Source organism: Lactuca virosa, chromosome 6 (genome assembly GCF_052849685.1).
Source record: "Lactuca virosa cultivar CGN04683 chromosome 6, Lactuca_virosa_CGN04683_v6, whole genome shotgun sequence".
Taxonomy (NCBI): domain Eukaryota; kingdom Viridiplantae; phylum Streptophyta; class Magnoliopsida; order Asterales; family Asteraceae; genus Lactuca; species Lactuca virosa.
The window spans coordinates 256,400,823-256,416,113 of record NC_136431.1 but is presented as its reverse complement, the minus strand read 5'-3'; positions in this window follow the sequence as shown (position 1 = coordinate 256,416,113).

Genomic DNA, 15,291 nt, shown 5'->3' with positions numbered 1-15,291 from the left:
TTATCAAAAATGATTAAAAATAAAACTATTGTTATTAGTGCTCAACTTAGTATTATTAAAAATATATCTTTTAGATTAAATCAATCAACTTGTTAAAATGAATATTAATATAGATATTTCTAAAATACCATCATATGTTAATTTTGATTATTTAAAAGAAGAAGAATATTATAAAGATTATAATAATATAAAAAGAATTTGGCATGAAGAAAACTTTTCATATTATATAAGATTTTTACATTTTGGACTTTGGGAAGATTATGTTTTATCAAATCAAATTCACTCTCCGTTTTTTCAATGGTTCGAATTAATTTATGCTCCTAAACATAATATAGATTATCCTTTTAAAATGCAAACTATTTTTCCTGTTTCTTCAAAAACATACAAGGATGTTATTACTAATCAAGAAATTATTTCTGAGTATCCGCCAAAAAAGGAAATCATTATTGATAATAATTTTATTGCAACTCCTTTAGTTAAAGTTCCGAGTCAGATAACAAATGAAAAATGTTTTCAAAACATTATTTATCAAAATAATTACTCAAATGAAACTCTTTTAACTATTTCAGAACAACTAAATAGGATTGAAGAAAATACTATAAATTTACAATTATCAAAAGAAAATAAAATTAAAACAAAAAATTTTTATAATAATATAGCAAGTTCTAGTAATGTCAGCTTTATTCCTCATCAAATAAATGGAAATTTTAATCTTGGAAATAAAGATTTAATTGATGAATTAGAAAAAAGACTTACTAATTTTCGTATTTCAAAAAATGTATCTATAAATATGTTAAGAACAAATAATGACTCTTTTGACGAATCTGATGAAAGTAATAATGAAAGTGAATTAAATTTAGACAATCTTACTCAACAATTCATAAATGACAATGATGATATAAATCAGCTTACAAATGATTTTTCAAGATTAAATAAGATTAATTATTTTGGTAATAATCCAAAACCAACTATTAAAAATTATTGGAATAGACCTTCTCTTCCTGATATTCAAATTGAAGAAAGAGCTTTTCAATATGATCGTTCAGCTTACGATGGTACTTCTGTTTACGAATGGAATATCGATGGTAACTCTGAACATCAAATTCTTAATATTGTTCAAGAAATGACCATGGCAGCTAATGCTTACAAGTCTCACAATAATACTCAACTTCAAATTGTTAATATTATTATTTCTGGGTTTACTGGTACTCTTAAAGGTTGGTGGGATTTCTATATTACACCAGAAGAAAAGAATTTTATTATGAATGCCAAGAAAACCGTTATAAAACAAGAAAATAATTTACCAATTCAAACTCAAGAGGATGATATGGTTAATACTTTAATTTTTGCTATAATCAAAAACTTTGTAGGAGATCCTACTACTTTTCAAGAAAGAACTTCTGAAATTCTAATGAACTTACATTGTAGAAAATTAACTGATTTCAGATGGTACAAAGATAATTATCTCGTTAAAGTTTTTTCAAGACCAGATTGTAAAGAATCTTATTGGAAAGAACGTTTTATTGCTGGACTTCCAAAACTTTTTGCCGAAAGAATTAGACAAAAATTAAGAGAAAATTTTAATAATACAATTCCTTATCAAAACTTAACTTATGGAGACTTAATTAATTATATTAATAAAGAAGGATTAGCTATTTGTGCTGACCTTAGATTTAAAGAAAAACTTAAAAAAGATAGAATTAATAGTAAGAATGAATTAGGAAATTTTTGTCAACAATATGGTTATCAACCATTAACAGGTCCGTCTACTTCAAAAACCAAAAAATATAATAAAAAATCTTCAAAATATTTCAAGAAAAAGAAATATAATAAATCAGAAAAATATAAGAATTATAAGAAAAATAAATTTTTAACATCAAAAAACCCTTATAAACGATCTAATAAAAATTCTAAAAGAAAATCAAAAGACATTATTATTTGCCATAAATGTGGTCGTAATGGTCATAATGCTAATAATTGTTATGCAAAAACAAAAATTAATGAATTAAATATTTCAGAAGAATTAAAAGAACAAATTAGAAAAATTATGTTAAATTCTGATTCCGATTCTGATTCTAGTTTTACCGATTTTCAAGAAAATGATTTAAACATCTTAGAACAAAATACTTCAAGTTCGGAAGATTCTGATACATGCAAATGTGTTGGAAAATGTAATTGTAATTATTCAATTAATGTCCTTACAAACAATGACAAAGATCTTTTAAAAAATTTGGATTCAATTAAAGATAAAAATATCCAAGAACTGTTGATAAAACAAATGCTTAATAAGAATGAAAATTCTATTTCAAATAATACAAAAATTTTTAATTTAAAAGACATATATGAAAGATTTTCTGAAACAAAACCCATTTCCATACAAGAACTTCAAGAAGAATTAAAATTAGTTAAACAAGACATAAAAGAAATTAAAGGCAAAATTATAATTCTTGAAAAGGGAAAAAATATTATTAATTCACAAAATAATGATAATAAAGATGAAAAGGTTATCGAAAGAATTATAAATGATCAAATTTCTCAAAAATGGAATACTCAAATAACTCTAGTAAAAAATAATTTTAAAATGGATATTACTGCTCTAATTGATAGTGGTGCTGATATGAACTGTATACAAGAAGGTTTATTTCCCACTCAATTTTATGAAAAAACTTCTTCTAGGCTTACTGGAGCTGAAGGAACCAGTTTAAAAATAAATTATAAAATTTCCGATGTTCATATTTGCAACAATCAAGATTATTGTTATAAAACTCATTTAATTTTAGTAAAAAATCTTACTTCTCCTTTAATTTTAGGAACACCTTTTATTACTAAATTATATCCTTTTATGGTTCAAGATGATGGAATTATTACTAAAGTTTTTGGAAAAGAAATTATGTTTAAATTTTGTGAACCTCCGTCTTATTCAACTATTAATATTCTTAATTATAAAACAAAACAAGCAAATTACCTTATCAATGAAATTAATGATTTTCGTATACATAATCAATTACAAGATAAGTATATTCAAGACAAAATTATAGCTTTAAAACAAAAGTTTGAAAATAATGTTTGCTCAAATATTCCAAACGCCTTTTGGAACAGAAAACAACATATTGTCAAATTACCTTATATTAAAACTTTCAATGAAAAGGATATTCCTTCAAAATCAAGAGCTATTCATATGAATAATGAATTAGAAGCCCATTGTAAAAAAGAAATTCAAGATTTATTAGACAAAAAATTAATTAGACCTTCTAAATCTCCTTGGTCTTGTTCAGCTTTCTATGTTATGAATGCTGCTGAATTAGAAAGAGGATCAGAACAGATATTTTTTGATGATAAAAATCATACATTATTTTATAAAACTGTTTTCTATCTTTGCTTCTAAACTCATGATTATGGATTAGAACTTGTAAAGCTTTTAATTGATTACAATAATAATGACGATTAGCTTGTATCTTTGAATCAGACATAATATTTCAAGCATGAATTTGATTATTATTAAATGCAAGTATTATTTTAACAAAAATTTCAAATCTTGTAGAATTAATAGTTAGAATAACTCGAAAAGAGACTGTCATAGCGATAACAGAGTTAAGACAATAATTGAATAAAATTCTTTATATATTACCTTCTTTTAAATTACAATCAGAGCATCCGTCTGGAGCAAGTATGATTTGAAAATCTAAAGATTTTGAACATCTAGAAGTAGATAGGAGAACTCTTTTCTTAGACATGAACTAAACATTTGACAGAAGTTTTATAAGAGAGATTTTTAGAGAACTTTGAGATGGTCTTCATTAAAACATGTCCCTTCAATATATAGGAGTCTTGGAGTCTTGAAACATCTTGAGACGGGAAACCGAAGGATTACCGGATCATCTTGAGAATTATTGAATCAACTTGCATTTGTCAGAGTGTAGATGTGGCAGACAAAACTTTAAAGCTTTTGACAAATTGGCATCATATTTTGTCATTTTTTGATAATGGAAATCTTCTTTGGCGATAATGGAGCATCTTCTTTCATCTTTATAAAAGTTGTTTGTTTTCATGCAATAATTTAGCATCATCTCACTGCAGAAGACATGATAATATTTTTGATAATTGATGTACTCACACAGTGTATAATTGATAATAGTTGAACACACATAGTGTATAATTGATAATAGTTGAACAATTTGATAACACACGTACTACCCCCCTTTGAATAACAAACACATATAAAAGAATACCTTACATTGAAGGTATAACACCAAAATTAAAAACTTAATTAATCTGCAAATGGATCATCAAAAGGATCTTGAGCATCTTGAAAATTATTTTTGACAGATGTGGGAGAATGTTCTGAATTAGTTGGAGAATTGCGAATTTCTTGAAGTAATTGTTGTAGATCTTCAGGGGAAGAGTTTGCAGCGGCACGAATTTTGCTAATAAGATTAGCATCTGGAGAAGATAGACTCTTGATAAGATTTGCTTCAATTTCTGGCTTTTGATTATACATTGATTGATAATGATTGAAAACAGCTTGCTCGTTTGCTTGAGAAATTGTGACTTTATCCCACCATTTTAGACGAAATTGTCTATTGAGCCAAGGGGGATTGAAGTCTGTTGCTTCTTGATAAGAGAATGTCCAGGACATAATCCATGGAACTTTAAATAACATGGTGAATTGTAACAAATATTCAAATTCTGGGATTTGTTGAATAAATAGCTCTTTGAATTTAGAAAAGCCTTTGAGAATTTCAGTGGGTAAACAACTAGGAACAAGTCCCATATAGCTATACCAATTGACAAACCATCTGGGATATTCACAGGTAAAATTTTTATCAAAGAAAATGAACCATGAATGAGAATAGTTTCGAAGAAAAAATGCTTTAGTCCAAGCTTCTTGGTAATCATAATATGAATATCTTGGATAAGCAGGAAATTGATAAAGGGGTTTTTCAAAAGAAAGATTGGATGACCAATTTTCTGGAGAAATGATTTTAAGAATTCGGGCTTTGCTAAAATCAATAGATCCTTCTTTATTATTAGAACGGTGATCAATCTGAACAGATCCAGATTCTTGTAGAATGGTTTGATAATATTCTCGAGATTTGTAAGAGTTTTCATGAAAGGTTTTTCCTCGGCCAAAGAGGTGTTCAGTAAGAACATGAAAACCTTGATTGAGCTTAAGAATTTGAGAATCTTCAAGTATTTGGATTTTCAAGAGATTTGAATTGAGAACATAAGGGGCTTTATTTGTAGGTTTAGAAGTTGTTGAAAGTTGTGTTTCAGAAGGAATAGGTTTTGAAAAAGGGCTAATTGATTGAACTGGAGAAATGTTATGATTGACTAATTTTGATTGAAGCATATTTGAATAAAGTTGAGAATTTATTGCAATTGGAGTTAATGGAGAAAAACGATTCTGACTTGAGAAAGGAACAAGCTTTTGATTAATTGGTTTCTTGTCTTCAATCTTAGAGGAAGACGATGAACTCATTTTCCCTGCAAAAATTCACGAGAAAGAAAATCTGGTAATGAATTGCTTTCTCCTTTTATAAATTCAATATCAAAATCAAAATTGCCCAACAATGCTTGCCATCTAGCAAAGATTTGTTTAGAAATTATATTTTTAACATCTTTTTCTAAAATTGATTTTGCAGATTGACAATCAATTCTTAATAAAAAAGTTTTCATAAATAAATCATCTTCAAATTTAGTAATACATAAAACAATACTTAAAATCTCCTTTTTAACAGTTGAATAATTCTTTTGAGTATTATTCCAAGCACCTGAATAAAAACGAACCAATTGTTCTTCAGAAGAATTTGATAATTTTTGTTTTAAAATACCTCCAAATCCAATATCACTAGCATCAGTTTCGACTATGATATTAGCATAAGGATGTGGTAAATTTAAACAAGGTAAAGAAGGAATTTTTTGTTTTATAAGTTTAACAATATTAGTATGTTCTTGAGTCCAAGGTTGTGGATTATTTTTTAATCTATTATAAAGAGGTTTGCAAAGAGTTCCTAAATCTTTGAAAAAATCATGAATATAATTTAGACATCCTAGAAATCGTTGAAGTTGTTTTTTATCTATAATTTCGTCAGGAAATTTATTAGAAAATTCTAAACTTCTTATAATAGGTTTAATAGTATTATTAACAATGTTATGTCCTAAAAATCTAATTTCATTTTGAAATAAATGCATTTTCTTAGCTGAAATAGCTAAGCCATTTTTATAAATTAAATCATAAAACTGATTTAAATGTTTGAAATGTTGATCAATAGATTTTGAAAAAATAAGAACATCATCAATATAAACAATTGAAAAACTGTTTATAGGAATGATAATATCATTCATAATGTTTTGAAATTCAGAAGGAGCATTTTTTAAACCAAAGGGCATAACGTTCCACTCATAATGTCCAAAAGGAACATTAAAACCTGTTTTGTATTTATCTTCTTCATGAATTTGAATTTGCCAAAAACCAGATTTCATATCAAATTTTGAAAATATTTTTGAATCATAAAGTTTTTTCAATAAATCTCTTTTATTAGGAATAGGATATCTAATCCAATCTAAAACTTTATTTAAAGGTTTATAATTGATAACTAATCTTGGTGATCCTCTTTCTAATTCAGCAGCATTCATAACATAGAAAGCTGAACAAGACCAAGGAGATTTAGAAGGTCTAATTAATTTTTTGTCTAATAAATCTTGAATTTCTTTTTTACAATGGGCTTCTAATTCATTATTCATATGAATAGCTCTTGATTTTGAAGGAATATCCTTTTCATTGAAAGTTTTAATATAAGGTAATTTGACAATATGTTGTTTTCTGTTCCAAAAGGCGTTTGGAATATTTGAGCAAACATTATTTTCAAACTTTTGTTTTAAAGCTATAATTTTGTCTTGAATATACTTATCTTGTAATTGATTATGTATACGAAAATCATTAATTTCATTGATAAGGTAATTTGCTTGTTTTGTTTTATAATTAAGAATATTAATAGTTGAATAAGACGGAGGTTCACAAAATTTAAACATAATTTCTTTTCCAAAAACTTTAGTAATAATTCCATCATCTTGAACCATAAAAGGATATAATTTAGTAATAAAAGGTGTTCCTAAAATTAAAGGAGAAGTAAGATTTTTTACTAAAATTAAATGAGTTTTATAACAATAATCTTGATTGTTGCAAATATGAACATCGGAAATTTTATAATTTATTTTTAAACTGGTTCCTTCAGCTCCAGTAAGCCTAGAAGAAGTTTTTTCATAAAATTGAGTGGGAAATAAACCTTCTTGTATACAGTTCATATCAGCACCACTATCAATTAGAGCAATAATATCCATTTTAAAATTATTTTTTACTAGAGTTATTTGAGTATTCCATTTTTGAGAAATTTGATCATTTATAATTCTTTCGATAACCTTTTCATCTTTATTATCATTATTTTGTGAATTAATAATATTTTTTCCCTTTTCAAGAATTATAATTTTGCCTTTAATTTCTTTTATGTCTTGTTTAACTAATTTTAATTCTTCTTGAAGTTCTTGTATGGAAATGGGTTTTGTTTCAGAAAATCTTTCATATATGTCTTTTAAATTAAAAATTTTTGTATTATTTGAAATAGAATTTTCATTCTTATTAAGCATTTGTTTTATCAACAGTTCTTGGATATTTTTATCTTTAATTGAATCCAAATTTTTTAAAAGATCTTTGTCATTGTTTGTAAGGACATTAATTGAATAATTACAATTACATTTTCCAACACATTTGCATGTATCAGAATCTTCCGAACTTGAAGTATTTTGTTCTAAGATGTTTAAATCATTTTCTTGAAAATCGGTAAAACTAGAATCAGAATCGGAATCAGAATTTAACATAATTTTTCTAATTTGTTCTTTTAATTCTTCTGAAATATTTAATTCATTAATTTTTGTTTTTGCATAACAATTATTAGCATTATGACCATTACGACCACATTTATGGCAAATAATAATGTCTTTTGATTTTCTTTTAGAATTTTTATTAGATCGTTTATAAGGGTTTTTTGATGTTAAAAATTTATTTTTCTTATAATTCTTATATTTTTCTGATTTATTATATTTCTTTTTCTTGAAATATTTTGAAGATTTTTTATTATATTTTTTGGTTTTTGAAGTAGACGGACCTGTTAATGGTTGATAACCATATTGTTGACAAAAATTTCCTAATTCATTCTTATTATTAATTCTATCTTTTTTAAGTTTTTCTTTAAATCTAAGGTCAGCACAAATAGCTAATCCTTCTTTATTAATATAATTAATTAAGTCTCCATAAGTTAAGTTTTGATAAGGAATTGTATTATTAAAATTTTCTCTTAATTTTTGTCTAATTCTTTCGGCAAAAAGTTTTGGAAGTCCAGCAATAAAACGTTCTTTCCAATAAGATTCTTTACAATCTGGTCTTGAAAAAACTTTAACGAAATAATTATCTTTGTACCATCTGAAATCAGTTAATTTTCTACAATGTAAGTTCATTAGAATTTCAGAAGTTCTTTCTTGAAAAGTAGTAGGATCTCCTACAAAGTTTTTGATTATAGCAAAAATTAAAGTATTAACCATATCATCCTCTTGAGTTTGAATTGGTAAATTATTTTCTTGTTTTATAACGGTTTTCTTGGCATTCATAATAAAATTCTTTTCTTCTGGTGTAATATAGAAATCCCACCAACCTTTAAGAGTACCAGTAAACCCAGAAATAATAATATTAACAATTTGAAGTTGAGTATTATTGTGAGACTTGTAAGCATTAGCTGCCATGGTCATTTCTTGAACAATATTAAGAATTTGATGTTCAGAGTTACCATCGATATTCCATTCGTAAACAGAAGTACCATCGTAAGCTGAACGATCATATTGAAAAGCTCTTTCTTCAATTTGAATATCAGGAAGAGAAGGTCTATTCCAATAATTTTTAATAGTTGGTTTTGGATTATTACCAAAATAATTAATCTTATTTAATCTTGAAAAATCATTTGTAAGCTGATTTATATCATCATTGTCATTTATGAATTGTTGAGTAAGATTGTCTAAATTTAATTCACTTTCATTATTACTTTCATCAGATTCGTCAAAAGAGTCATTATTTGTTCTTAACATATTTATAGATACATTTTTTGAAATACGAAAATTAGTAAGTCTTTTTTCTAATTCATCAATTAAATCTTTATTTCCAAGATTAAAATTTCCATTTATTTGATGAGGAATAAAGCTGACATTACTAGAACTTGCTATATTATTATAAAAAATTTTTGTTTTAATTTTATTTTCTTTTGATAATTGTAAATTTATAGTATTTTCTTCAATCCTATTTAGTTGTTCTGAAATAGTTAAAAGAGTTTCATTTGAGTAATTATTTTGATAAATAATGTTTTGAAAACATTTTTCATTTGTTATCTGACTCGGAACTTTAACTAAAGGAGTTGCAATAAAATTATTATCAATAATGATTTCCTTTTTTGGCGGATACTCAGAAATAATTTCTTGATTAGTAATAACATCCTTGTATGTTTTTGAAGAAACAGGAAAAATAGTTTGCATTTTAAAAGGATAATCTATATTATGTTTAGGAGCATAAATTAATTCGAACCATTGAAAAAACGGAGAGTGAATTTGATTTGATAAAACATAATCTTCCCAAAGTCCAAAATGTAAAAATCTTATATAATATGAAAAGTTTTCTTCATGCCAAATTCTTTTTATATTATTATAATCTTTATAATATTCTTCTTCTTTTAAATAATCAAAATTAACATATGATGGTATTTTAGAAATATCTATATTAATATTCATTTTAACAAGTTGATTGATTTAATCTAAAAGATATATTTTTAATAATACTAAGTTGAGCACTAATAACAATAGTTTTATTTTTAATCATTTTTGATAAGCAATATATTATTTCCTTTTGAATATTATAATTATATGTGTCCTTTTCAGTATTAATTAATTTAATTTCTTCGTCTTTTTTAAGTTGTTTAATTCTATTTATTTCTTTAGAAATGCTTGCAATAATTTTCCATCTGGTCTTTAATAAATTATTCCAAAATTTATTATTATTACTACAACTAATCTGTCTTTTAGAACTCATTAACACGTATATTTAGATAAATTTCTTAAATAATTATCAAGATGTATATTAAAGGTTTTTAATACTGCTTTTATGTTATTAATTTCTTGTTCTAATTCCAATAGTTCTTTATCATTATTTATATTTTTTAATTCTAATATCTTTTCTTGCAAGAGTTTTTTAAATATTTTTATTGAATTTCTTAATCTCTTAATAGCAGTAACTCTATTTCTATTTAAAGAATTGCAATTTATTTGAACTTTATTAGTCATAATTGTTGTCTATAAATTTGAAGTTCATTAATAAAATCAGATTTAGTAGGACTTGGTAAACTTGTATCACTAGTTTGGTCTTCTTGATAAAGAGGTTTAGGAATAGGACTAGAATAGTCAACAGTTTTTAAATTTAAAGACTTTGATTTTGAAAGCGAAAATTTAGAAGTACCAATTTCAGGAATAGAACTAGTAGAAAATCTAGATGAAGAAAAATTTGTAGAAGAAAAGTTTATATCAACTGAGCCATCATTATGCTCAATTATATTTGAAATTTGTTTTGAAGAATCTAAAGATTTTGGTTCAATAACATTTTGTAAATTCCAATTACATGATTGAGTAATTTCTGACCATTTAAGTCGTTTAGGCATATGAACTTTTGTATGATTAGTATTTGCTTCGTAAATAATTGTTTCATTTCTTGGATTTGACAAACGGGTCTTTGGTTCTAAGGTAGTTGTCATGGTTTTATAACAAACACGATAAATAATTGCTAAAGGTTTAGAGTTATTTTTAAATTCTAAATTCTTTGTTTCAACAGTTAAAACCAAAGTGTCTAAAATATTTTTGTCAAATAATCCTACGGAAAAATTCGGATAACAATTAAAATAAATTGGTCCATTTGCGATATTTGTTTCTGCCATAGCTAAAATAGAATTTTGAAAATCTGTATGTCTTTTATCTCTTAATATTAAGAGAACAGGAGCATCAACACCAATTCTAAAAAGAGGTTTGATAGCAATTTGAACAAGACCTAAATGAAGAAATTTATATTTTTGTCTATGTTCGAAAATAGATCTTGATGATAACAAATTTATATTTTGTTGGTTTTGACCAATGGATAGGGTTTGTTCAGTCATTTTAATTGAGTAACTTTGAAAATAATCAAAAGTCCCTATTCTATAAATTGTGTTTATATTTGTTTTAGGTATAGTCCAATCATTTAAATTTTGTTCTATATTATCAATAGTTTCTTCAATAGAGTTTATATGATTATCATCATAATCTTGTTCTTTATTCATAATATTTTTACCAGTATCATATTTTTTAGATAATATGCGTGAAAATCTACTCATATTTGATTAATTTTTTAGTTTAAAGATTTTATAAGAAAACTTACTTGTTTTATCTAGGATGAACAGAGAGGGCATCGGCCCAACGATGATTGTGGTCCGGCTCCGTGACTTACCATACTTGCACGTCTTACGCTAATCCAACCAATCACTGGTCTGGTCTCTGTATCATTCTTAACAAAACTCATAATTTTCTTAAAATTCTTCAAACAAAAATTAACCAAATAACAAACAGAGTTATCATACATACTAATCTCTGGTCTAAAACGTAGCTCTGATACCATTTGCTAACTAGTAGTTTCAGATATTTTTTGATGATAAAAATCATACATTATTTTATAAAACTGTTTTCTATCTTTGCTTCTAAACTCATGATTATGGATTAGAACTTGTAAAGCTTTTAATTGATTACAATAATAATGACGATTAGCTTGTATCTTTGAATCAGACATAATATTTCAAGCATGAATTTGATTATTATTAAATGCAAGTATTATTTTAACAAAAATTTCAAATCTTGTAGAATTAATAGTTAGAATAACTCGAAAAGAGACTGTCATAGCGATAACAGAGTTAAGACAATAATTGAATAAAATTCTTTATATATTACCTTCTTTTAAATTACAATCAGAGCATCCGTCTGGAGCAAGTATGATTTGAAAATCTAAAGATTTTGAACATCTAGAAGTAGATAGGAGAACTCTTTTCTTAGACATGAACTAAACATTTGACAGAAGTTTTATAAGAGAGATTTTTAGAGAACTTTGAGATGGTCTTCATTAAAACATGTCCCTTCAATATATAGGAGTCTTGGAGTCTTGAAACATCTTGAGACGGGAAACCGAAGGATTACCGGATCATCTTGAGAATTATTGAATCAACTTGCATTTGTCAGAGTGTAGATGTGGCAGACAAAACTTTAAAGCTTTTGACAAATTGGCATCATATTTTGTCATTTTTTGATAATGGAAATCTTCTTTGGCGATAATGGAGCATCTTCTTTCATCTTTATAAAAGTTGTTTGTTTTCATGCAATAATTTAGCATCATCTCACTGCAGAAGACATGATAATATTTTTGATAATTGATGTACTCACACAGTGTATAATTGATAATAGTTGAACACACACAGTGTATAATTGATAATAGTTGAACAATTTGATAACATACGTACTACCCCCCTTTGAATAACAAACACATATAAAAGAATACCTTACATTGAAGGTATAACACCAAAATTAAAAACTTAATTAATCTGCAAATGGATCATCAAAAGGATCTTGAGCATCTTGAAAATTATTTTTGACAGATGTGGGAGAATGTTCTGAATTAGTTGGAGAATTGCGAATTTCTTGAAGTAATTGTTGTAGATCTTCAGGGGAAGAGTTTGCAGCGGCACGAATTTTGCTAATAAGATTAGCATCTGGAGAAGATAGACTCTTGATAAGATTTGCTTCAATTTCTGGCTTTTGATTATACATTGATTGATAATGATTGAAAACAGCTTGCTCGTTTGCTTGAGAAATTGTGACTTTATCCCACCATTTTAGACGAAATTGTCTATTGAGCCAAGGGGGATTGAAGTCTGTTGCTTCTTGATAAGAGAATGTCCAGGACATAATCCATGGAACTTTAAATAACATGGTGAATTGTAACAAATATTCAAATTCTGGGATTTGTTGAATAAATAGCTCTTTGAATTTAGAAAAGCCTTTGAGAATTTCAGTGGGTAAACAACTAGGAACAAGTCCCATATAGCGATACCAATTGACAAACCATCTGGGATATTCACAGGTAAAATTTTTATCAAAGAAAATGAACCATGAATGAGAATAGTTTCGAAGAAAAAATGCTTTAGTCCAAGCTTCTTGGTAATCATAATATGAATATCTTGGATAAGCAGGAAATTGATAAAGGGGTTTTTCGAAAGAAAGATTGGATGACCAATTTTCTGGAGAAATGATTTTAAGAATTCGGGCTTTGCTAAAATCAATAGATCCTTCTTTATTATTAGAACGGTGATCAATCTGAACAGATCCAGATTCTTGTAGAATGGTTTGATAATATTCTCGAGATTTGTAAGAGTTTTCATGAAAGGTTTTTCCTCGGCCAAAGAGGTGTTCAGTAAGAACATGAAAACCTTGATTGAGCTTAAGAATTTGAGAATCTTCAAGTATTTGGATTTTCAAGAGATTTGAATTGAGAACATAAGGGGCTTTATTTGTAGGTTTAGAAGTTGTTGAAAGTTGTGTTTCAGAAGGAATAGGTTTTGAAAAAGGGCTAATTGATTGAACTGGAGAAATGTTTGGATTGACTAATTTTGATTGAAGCATATTTGAATAAAGTTGAGAATTTATTGCAATTGGAGTTAATGGAGAAAAACGATTCTGACTTGAGAAAGGAACAAGCTTTTGATTAATTGGTTTCTTGTCTTCAATCTTAGAGGAAGACGATGAACTCATTTTCCCTGCAAAAATTCACGAGAAAGAAAATCTGGTAATGAATTGCTTTCTCCTTTTATAAATTCAATATCAAAATCAAAATTGCCCAACAATGCTTGCCATCTAGCAAAGATTTGTTTAGAAATTATATTTTTAACATCTTTTTCTAAAATTGATTTTGCAGATTGACAATCAATTCTTAATAAAAAAGTTTTCATAAATAAATCATCTTCAAATTTAGTAATACATAAAACAATACTTAAAATCTCCTTTTTAACAGTTGAATAATTCTTTTGAGTATTATTCCAAGCACCTGAATAAAAACGAACCAATTGTTCTTCAGAAGAATTTGATAATTTTTGTTTTAAAATACCTCCAAATCCAATATCACTAGCATCAGTTTCGACTATGATATTAGCATAAGGATGTGGTAAATTTAAACAAGGTAAAGAAGGAATTTTTTGTTTTATAAGTTTAACAATATTAGTATGTTCTTGAGTCCAAGGTTGTGGATTATTTTTTAATCTATTATAAAGAGGTTTGCAAAGAGTTCCTAAATCTTTGAAAAAATCATGAATATAATTTAGACATCCTAGAAATCGTTGAAGTTGTTTTTTATCTATAATTTCGTCAGGAAATTTATTAGAAAATTCTAAACTTCTTATAATAGGTTTAATAGTATTATTAACAATGTTATGTCCTAAAAATCTAATTTCATTTTGAAATAAATGCATTTTCTTAGCTGAAACAGCTAAGCCATTTTTATAAATTAAATCATAAAACTGATTTAAATGTTTGAAATGTTGATCAATAGATTTTGAAAAAATAAGAACATCATCAATATAAACAATTGAAAAACTGTTTATAGGAATGATAATATCATTCATAATGTTTTGAAATTCAGAAGGAGCATTTTTTAAACCAAAGGGCATAACGTTCCACTCATAATGTCCAAAAGGAACATTAAAACCTGTTTTGTATTTATCTTCTTCATGAATTTGAATTTGCCAAAAACCAGATTTCATATCAAATTTTGAAAATATTTTTGAATCATAAAGTTTTTTCAATAAATCTCTTTTATTAGGAATAGGATATCTAATCCAATCTAAAACTTTATTTAAAGGTTTATAATTGATAACTAATCTTGGTGATCCTCTTTCTAATTCAGCAGCATTCATAACATAGAAAGCTGAACAAGACCAAGGAGATTTAGAAGGTCTAATTAATTTTTTGTCTAATAAATCTTGAATTTCTTTTTTACAATGGGCTTCTAATTCATTATTCATATGAATAGCTCTTGATTTTGAAGGAATATCCTTTTCATTGAAAGTTTTAATATAAGGTAATTTGACAATATGTTGTTTTCTGTTCCAAAAGGCGTTTGGAATATTTGAGCAAACATTA